Source organism: Eleutherodactylus coqui, chromosome 4, assembly GCF_035609145.1.
Source record: "Eleutherodactylus coqui strain aEleCoq1 chromosome 4, aEleCoq1.hap1, whole genome shotgun sequence".
In the NCBI taxonomy this organism is placed as follows: Eukaryota; Metazoa; Chordata; class Amphibia; order Anura; family Eleutherodactylidae; genus Eleutherodactylus; species Eleutherodactylus coqui.
The window spans coordinates 231,414,944-231,424,203 of NC_089840.1; the positions used below are offsets into that span (position 1 = coordinate 231,414,944).

The 9,260-nt window shown below is 45.8% G+C and overlaps 1 pseudogene; it reads right to left on the reverse strand.

Annotated features, from left to right (window-relative positions):
* Positions 1 to 2,782: 2,782 nt before the first annotated feature.
* Positions 2,783 to 4,319, reverse strand: LOC136626638 (tigger transposable element-derived protein 1-like; annotated as a pseudogene).
* Between the last annotated feature and the right edge of the window lie 4,941 nt (positions 4,320 to 9,260).

A 9,260-nucleotide genomic window follows, 5' to 3' on the forward strand; every position in this document is an offset into this window, starting at 1 on the left:
CCTATATACACTAAATATGTCTTCTGTCCCTGCCTCACCACTACTGGCCCTGGACAATGTAAAATTACTGCAGGACGCAATGCTCTGCACGGCCGATATACAAAAAAAAAAAAAAAGTCCAACACTGCAAAAAGCAGCCTCCACACTACTGCACACGGTTAGATGTGGCCCTAAGAAGGACCGTTGGGGTTCTTGAAGCCTAAAATAACTCCAAACGCTCTCCCTATAGCAGCTCCGGCACCAGCAGCACTTTCCCTGCTATGTCAGAATGCATCTGTGGCGAGCCGCGGGAGGGGCCGATTTATATACTCGGGTGATACCTGATCTCGCCAGCCACTCACTGCAGGGGGGTGGTATAGGGCTTGAACGTCCCAGGGGGAAGTTGTAATGCCTTCCCTGTCTTTCTATTGGCCAGAAAAGCGCGCTAACGTCTCAGAGATGAAAGTGAAAGTAACTCGAACATCGCGTGGTACTCGTCTCGAGAAATGAGCATCTCGAACACGCTAATACTCGAACGAGTATCAAGCTTGGACGAGTACGTTCGCTCATCTCTAGTTATGAGCTGTGTCGCTCTGCTGTAAGTTATCTCAAAGTTAAGCAACTGCTTGTTAGTCCATCCGGTCCGCAAATTTAGAAAACAAAGGTCTCAGTGTCCCCTGTTACATTATGTTTGTTTAATTTCCCATCTCGTGCCTCACACTCCCAGATCTCTTGTTAGCTTAAAGGGGTTGTCTCGCGGCAAACCTCAAAATTTTACCTTACCCCATTCCCCCTGTCACCCCCCTGGCATAAAATAGCAAATTAAAGCAGTTTTTAAACCGCTTGCTACTCACCGATCCGATGAAATAAGGACTTTAAAAAATCTTCTCCCAAAGATGACCGCCGGTCCTTTCCCAGGGATGTACTGCGGTTTTCTCCCATGGTGCACCGTGGGTCTTCTCCCATGGTGCACCATGGGCTCTGTGCATTCCATTGCTGATTCCAGCCTCCTGATTGGCTGGAATCGGCACACGTGACAGGGCGGAGCTACGATGACGACGCGGTGACCAGCTCTCCGGCACGAGCGGCCCCATTCACTAGGCACAAGACCGCACAGCACAAGCGCGTCTAAAAAAGCAAGAAGACTTCAGAATTAGACAGATCCATGGTGACGGGGACGCTAGCAACGGAGCAGGTAAGTGAATAACTTCTGTATGGCTCATATTTAATGCACAATGTATATTACAAAGTGCATTAATATGGCCATACAGAAGTGTATAACCCCAACTGCTTTCGCGAGACAACCCCTTTAATGCAGCATAGGTGGATCTCTCAGGCAACACAGTGCTGTCCTCCACTTGATCTACTATATTTTGCTAATAAAAATTGTTATGGTTAGAGCTCTAATAAAAGAGTTCTGAAAAAATTAGAGCCAAGCTCTCAAGCTGTCTCTCCTGTGGAGTAGTTTGCACAGGGAGGGCTATAGGGGTTAATACGTCTTTCTGTGCTATCTACTCCCACGCTTCATACAGCTCAGCAGGATGAAGATTAACTGCAGGTGTGCGGGGATGGGGGGGGGGGGGAGGGAAGAAGAAGGGGGGGAAACTGGGGGAGCGTGTAATGGAGGCTCAATATAGTTTTGCTGCCCAGTATGTCCAGCACCGCCAGCGGGCTGTGTTGTTCTAAGAAAATACCTCTTGTGCTGACCTCCTTCCCCAGTGGCACTCACCCCTTTCCAGCTGTTTATTTATATCTGCTCCGGAGGTGCAGGAGTGGGCAAAGGGTTGACAATGGCTGCTCGAGCTTCTGTGAGTTGCTGTTCCTCCGTTACAGGTCAGTGTCTCTATAGGGAGCTCCGCTGGTTCTGTGGGGATTGCGTTTACAAATTTAGGCCGTGGCTTCACTGTGCTGCTAGACCCCGATACTGGCGTGCGGCCACACGAGATGTGGGACATCTCTCCTTACTCCTTACCCGCAGGGAGGATGTGTCGGCAGCTAAACTGGGCGTCTGAAGGTCTGAATATGCCCACATAAGATGTCTTTATCTCTTGGGAGAGGAGCCCTGGGACAGTGCATCCATTCCCTCTGCAGGTTAGGCCCCGCCCCCTGCAATGGCAAAGTTAAAGTGATAACCTTAAAGAAAAGTTGTGGAAAGACCTGAAGTGAGCAGTTCATAGGAGTAAACCCACCAATCTTATTTAGACAAGTTTCTTGAGTAACTTTTGTGTAATGAGAGATGCAAAAGGTTTTCAAGAATACAGTTAGTCCCTGACTTACGAACAGGTTCCGTTCCAGGAGCCTGTTCGTAAGTCCATTTTGTTCATATGTCCGATTCTATTACTTGAATGCACATTCAAGTAATAGAGTCGTTGGGTGTAAAAATAGTAACAAAAATAGGATCTTACCTTGATAAGTTGACACAGCTGGAGTACGTGGACTGGCTTTCTGTGGGAAATTACTGACTGTAAGTGGAGGAGACATTGGGCGATGGTGGAGCAGCAGAAATGGGAGACAATGATGCATCAACAATTGGAGAGGATGAGTCATCAGCACTTAGTGGTAATGGGATGTCAACATTAGAGGGAGGGTGAGAAGATGTTGGCGTGGATGCTGTAACACCTGACGTTGATGGCACTGGTTCAGCGTCATGATGAGACTCATCACATCTTTCCATCCTCCTAAAGAACCTGTCTAAGGATGCCTGGGGGGTAGATGCCTTTTTCTCATTGAATATGGCCCGGTAGCAATGAAGTGCATCGTGGACAGATGCTGCAACCTTGGTGTACCGTTCCACATTTGGGTCCTATGATTCAAAGAGTGTCAGAGAGTCTTCAATCATTTGAAATGCCTTTGCCATCATCTTGGTCTGGAAATGCTTCAGTGCTGGTTCCACTTCCAGTTCGTACTCTTTTTCTTCCTCCTTCCTCTGGTTTTCCAGTTCCATGAGATCTTCATTTGTCAGCTCCTGGTTGTGCACAGCAAAATATTCATGGAAGTCCTGTCCCTCAAGATGAAGGTCAAGCTTCTCGCTGATGCTCACTAAGTTGTCGACTACATTTTGTTCTTCTGCCTGTAGCTTCGCTAAACTAGGGGAATCGTGGACAAACATGGGGCAGAGTTCCTTCCAAACCCCATTCATGGTGGCCGTGGTAATTTCACACCATGAAGCATCAATGTTCTTTATGGCATTATAGATAGTGAAGTTCTTCCAAAATTCACGCAATGTCATCTCAGACTCACCCTCAGTTGCCTTCAGTGCCTGACGAAACATGCGACGGAGATAGTATTTCTTGAAGGTTGCAATAGCCCCCTGGTCCATTGGCTGGAGTAGGGAGGTAGTGTTGGGTGGCAGGAAAACTACCTTCACATTTGCATGAAAGTCATCTAGGAAAGGAGGGTGGGCCGGTGCATTATCTAAAAGGAGAAGAATGCTGAAGGGAATGCTCTTATCCTGGCAGTACCGTTCCACCTCGGGGATGAAATGGTGATAAAACCAGTCTAAAAAACATAGCAAGAGTGACCCAGGTTTTTCGGTTACTCTTCCACACAACAGGAAGTGAGGCCTTAGCTATATTTTTCAGGGCTCTTGGGTTTTCAGCATGATATACTAACAATTGCTTGATCTTCATATCTCCTGCGGTAGTTCCGCCAAGCAGTAGCGTCAGTCTGTCCTTTGCGGGTTTGAAGCCAGGCATAGACTTCTCTTCCTTACTGATGTAGGTTCTGTCTGGCATCTTTTTCCAATAACGGCCTGTTTCGTCAACATTAAATATTTGCTGAGGTGAAAACGCACCTTCTTTGATAATTACCTTAAGTGTAACGGGGAACTCCTGGGCTGCTACCGTATTTGCAGTTGCCGCCTCTCCTGTCACCTTTATGTTATGGAGGTTGTTACGTGCCTTGAAGCGGTTAAACCATCCATGACTTGCAGTAAAGGTCACATCTGCTGCTTCTTCCCCATATTTTGTCTTTACATCTTCCAAAAGACTTAAAGCCTTCTCTTGAATCAGCATTAAGCTTAGTGGCTTTCTTTTCTGATGACAATCCTCCATCCAAATGCTCAGAAGATTTTCAAGTTCTTCTATCACTTTTCCACGTTTCTTAGTAATAATAGTAGAGTGCATAGGCACTGAACTTCTCACATGTTCCATGATCCTATCCTTGCTCTTCAGAATGGTACCGATGGTAGAACGATTCATCTGGTATGAGCGAGCAACATCAGACATCTTCTCACCACACTCCACTCTTTTTATGATGTCAGCCTTTGTTTGCATAGTGATGGCCTGGCGTTTTTTAGAAATTCCAGCATCACCATTTCCTTTGCGCTTAGCACCCGACATGTTTGGAGTTCACAACACTCGTTGTACTAAAACCATGTGGGTACAGTAAGAGAGAGCTACTATTTGCGGCAGGCGTGGCTCCTGCTCGCTGCTGCCACCACTCTGCCGTCATGCGAATGAGCTTTAGGCGCTTGAGGACAACCTTGTTCGTATGTACTGAAATTCGTAACTCGAATGTTCGTATGTCGGGGACTATCTGTATAAAATCCCTTATTTTGAATGGATTTATTCACATGAGTGATTTTTGCTTCACACTTGCATTTTATTTTACTACAACAAATATGTCAATTCTCTTTTATTTCTTCTGTTAAATTCAAAATCAAAATGATTTTAAAGAAAAAAATTTAAAACACCACTGTAAAGACAAGATTGAGCTTTACAATTCTGTTGTGGATTTGCATGCGGATCAGCTTGCAGATTCACCCCCATCCCATGGGAGAAATTTGCATGCAGCGACCCAATGCAGTTTCGAATGTCAATTGACACTTCAATTTTTTATTTCCATAATGCAGATTTCAATCCCGATGTACAGAAGTCCACACTATATGAACTGCAGCACAGTTTCTCAATGGACACAATGGCAGTGCAAAACAACATGGATTCTCAGGCACATTTTAGCACGGAATCCGTTCGTAATTCACGTTAAAAAAATACAGTGTGAACGAGGCCTAAACCAATTTAACTGCAATTGCTAAATAATAATCTCATGAAATTGATGCAAGGTTCATATGTTTTGGTTTTAGAGGTGCTAACAATCCATGAGAAGCAGCCTTACATATATATCATCAGAGACATTTTGGGGGAAAAGCCTTTAAAATAAATGGTCCTAATATTCCATGTACAATTTTTGAAAATGATGCAAACTATAAAGAAATGCCTAGAATAGAAGTTAATGTCATACTTGCTGTGTGTTTGGAGTAAAGGTTAAGCAGATAATAACCACTCCAGTGGTTGGAGTGACCCTATCAACTATTACAATAAGTGTGTTTATCAAATGTGAATTTACTTATAGCAGGTGATTGAAAAATGTCATATAATTATAGGCTTCACAAAGTAAATCTCATTGAACCTGGCACTCAAGCCTGAGGTTGGCCATGCATTAATTACAGTTTACCTTCAAAGTCAATGAACCTTTAGATCATAGTAAGACTTTATAATAAATCGTGACATTTAAAAAGGTTATTTATTTAAAATGATCTTTTTCAGAAAAGCATTACTGGTTCACAACTTAACAAAGAAAAGCATATTTCGTAAAGCAAAGTAAAAAAACAGAACAAATAACCCCCAAAGAACCAACCAAAGCAGAGGAAACAAATAAAACATATACTGAGTACTGACTAGAGATGAGCGAATATACTCGAGTAATTACTCGATCGAGCACCGCGATTTTTGAGTACTTCCGTACTCGGGTGAAAAGATTCGGGGGGCGCCAGGGGGCGGGGACGCGTGATGGAGCGGGGGGTAGCAGCGGGGAACAGAGGAGAGCCCTCTCTCCCCCCCCCCCACTCCCCGCTGCAACCCCCCACTCACCCACGGCGCCCCCCGAATCTTTTCCCCCGAGTACAGAAGTACTCGAAAATCGAGGCGCTCGGGCGAAGAAGGGGCGTGGCCGAGTAGGTTCGCTCATCTCTAGTACTGACACAAAAAGTAGATTTTTGCTAGTTAGATTCATAAAAATCAGTAGTTTGCTAATTTTGGAATACTAGCTTTTCATAAACTAAACCTGTTTTACAATTACTTTTCAGGCCACACAGAGTATAATGCCTCATTAGAAAAAAGTTGGAGAAGATCTGAGACCTCCAAAATGCAAAGAATATTTTCTGGAAATGTATTTAGATAAAACATTTATTATTATAGAAGAATCAAATTCCAAAATCTATAAAGTTTTTGGCATCTCCAAAGCAAGTGGATCCAATCAGCAGAATCATCCAAGCATTTAGGGCATGAGTCATAATTTCCATAGTTCATCTTAACTAACATTTTAAGGGTGCAATACAGACAAAGCACAATAAAAAGTTGTGCATGCATATAGGATATGCTTGTTGATTAGAGATGAGCGGGCACACTTGTCCGAGCTTGATGCTTGTTCAAGTATTAGGGTACTCGAGATGCTCGTTACTCGAGACGAACACCATGCGGTACTCGAGTCAATTGCATTTCCTTCCCCACATATTTAGCGCCATTTTCCTGGCAATAGACATGCAGGGAAGGCGTTACCACTTCCTGCTGTGACGTGCCAGCCCTCTCCCCTACCACAGTAGTGAGTGGCTGGGCCGATCAGCTGACCACCGAGTACTTAAAGTAGTCCCGCCCGCGGCTCGCCTCAGACGCATGCTGGCAGAGGTTAGGGAAAGTGCTGCTGCTGATATAGGCAAAGTGTTAGAGTAGAATCCTGTCTTCACGAAACCCCAACGGTCCTTCTTAGGGCTACTCCTCATAGTGTGCATTACAGTTGTGGCTGGCTGAGAGCAGTAGTGCACCATTTTTTTTCTTTTTTAAGCATATAGGGCTGTGCAGGTCATTTCAACTATACTGTTCTGTGTGTGCAGTGCATAAGGCAGAGTGTAGGGACGCAGCTACTTATATAGGGAAAGATTTACAGTCCTCCTGATCCTCCATGCAAGAACCCCAACACTCCTTCTTAGGGCTACATCTGACCGTGTGCTTTACAGTTGTGGCTTGCTGGGAGCAGTAGTGCATCAATTTTTGTATTACGCATCTAGGCCTGTTCCCATCCTTTCAGTAATAGCGTTTTCAGCCTGCAGTGCCGTACAATCAGCTCTCACCGTGAAACTGCACTCTAACATTTTATAGCCTACTGCAAAGTACTTCAGTTATACTGTTCTGTGCCTGCAGTGCTTAACGTAGAGATTAGGGACACAGCCACTTCTATAGGGAAAGTTATACAATTCTGATCCTCCGTGCAAGATCCCCAACGCTCCTTCTTAGGGCTACATCTGACCGTGTGCTTTACAGTTGCGGCTGGCTGGGAGCAGTAGTGCACCAATTATTTTTTTTAAAGCATCTAGGGCTGTGCAGGCCATTTTGGCTATACTGTTCTGTGTGTGCAGTGCATAAGGCAGAGTGTAGGGACAGAGCTACTTATATAGGGAAAGTTTTACAGTCCTCCTGATCCTCTGTACAAGAATCCCAATGGTTCTTTTTAGGGCTACATGTGTCCTTGTGCTTTACAGTTGTGGCTGGGAGCAGTAGTGCATCAATTTTTGTATTACGCATCTAGGCCTGTTCCCAGCCTTTCAGTAATAGCGCTCTCAGCCTGCCGTGCCATACAACCAGCTCTCACCGTGAAACTGCACTCTAGCATTTCCTAGCCTACTGCAAACTACTTCAGTTATACCATTCTGTGTCTGCAGTGCATAACGCAGAGTTTAGGGACACAGACACATCTATAGGGAAAGTTATACAGTCCTGATCCTCCGTGCAAGAACCCCAACGCTCCTTCTTAGGGCTACATTTGACCGTGTGCTTTACAATTGTGGTTAACTGGGAGCAGTAGTGCATCAATTTTTGTATTACGCATCCAGGCCTGTCCCCAGCCTTTCAGTAATAGCATTCTCACCCTGCAGTTCTCACCGTGAAACTGCACTCTAACATTTTCTAGTCTACTGCAAACTACGTCAGTTAAACCGTTCTGTGTCTGCAGTGCATTAGACAGAGGTCTCACCGCTAAGCAGTACTGTAATATTTCCTGGGCCACTGCAAAATATTTCAGCTTTGCCACTGTGCAGAGCGTCTCACAATACCCTTTCCTTGGTGGGGTTGAGATAGCCGCAGTTACCAGCACTATCCACTGGCTTTAGAGTCTTCCCGACTCCAAACAGCCTCTCTTATATACAAGTCTCTGTGAGTGGTAAATTACCCCTAGATATCAGCGCAAGACAGCGAGTTAACTTTTTGAAATCACAGCATAGAGCCTCTGCTATCTACAAGTCTTTGATTGTGTGGGAATTAAGCCACAGTTGTCAGTGCTGTACAGTGGGGTAATTTATTTGGGCCCTGCTCTGTTCTTTATTTGCCATGATGAGGAGTAGGGGTCGAGTACGCGGGCATCCAAGTGAGGGTGTGGGCACAGGCCAAGTACCTGGGCGTGGTGAATCACAGCCGGCTGCTGTGGGATTAGGAGAGAGGCAAGTTTCTGGGGTCCCATATCACAATTTACGGGTCCGTTTGGTAGACCTTTATTACAAACAAAGCAGTGCAAGCAGGTCCTGTCATGGATGGCGGAAAACGTGTTCAGCAATGTATCGACCGCCCAGTCTTCTACGCAGTCCACTACTCCTGGCCTAGGGACTGCAAATCTAAATCCGCTCGCTGCTCCTCTTTCCTCCCAGCCTCCTCACTCCATTAAAATGACATATTCTGAGCAGGGAGATTTCCATGAACTGTTCTCAGGTCCCTGCCATGAAAAAACGGTTCCTCTCTCACCTGAGGAGTTTGTCGTGACCGATGCCCAACATTTGGAAAGTTCCTGGAGTCCGGGTGATGAGGCTTGGGACTTCCGACAACTGTCTCAAGAGCTTTTTGTGGATGAGGATCATGAGACACAGTTGTCTGTCAGTGAGGTAGTAGTAAGGGCAGTATGTCCGAGGGAGGAGCGCACAGAGGATTTGGAGGAAGAGCCGCTGGACGATGAGGTGACTGACCCCACCTGGTTTGCTAAGCCTACTGAGGACAGGGCTTCAGAGGGAGAGCCAAGTGCAGCAGCAGGACAGGTTGGAAGAGGCAGTGGAGTGGTCAGGGGTAGAGGCAGGGCCAGAGCGAAGAATCCCCCAACTGTTTCCCAAAGCACCCCCTCGCAGCAAGCCTCCATGCAGAGGGCTAAATGTTCAAAGGTGTGGATGTTTTTTAGTGAGAGCGCGGACGACCGATGAACAGTGTTGTGCAACCTGTGTCGCACCAAGATCAGCCGGGGAGCCACCC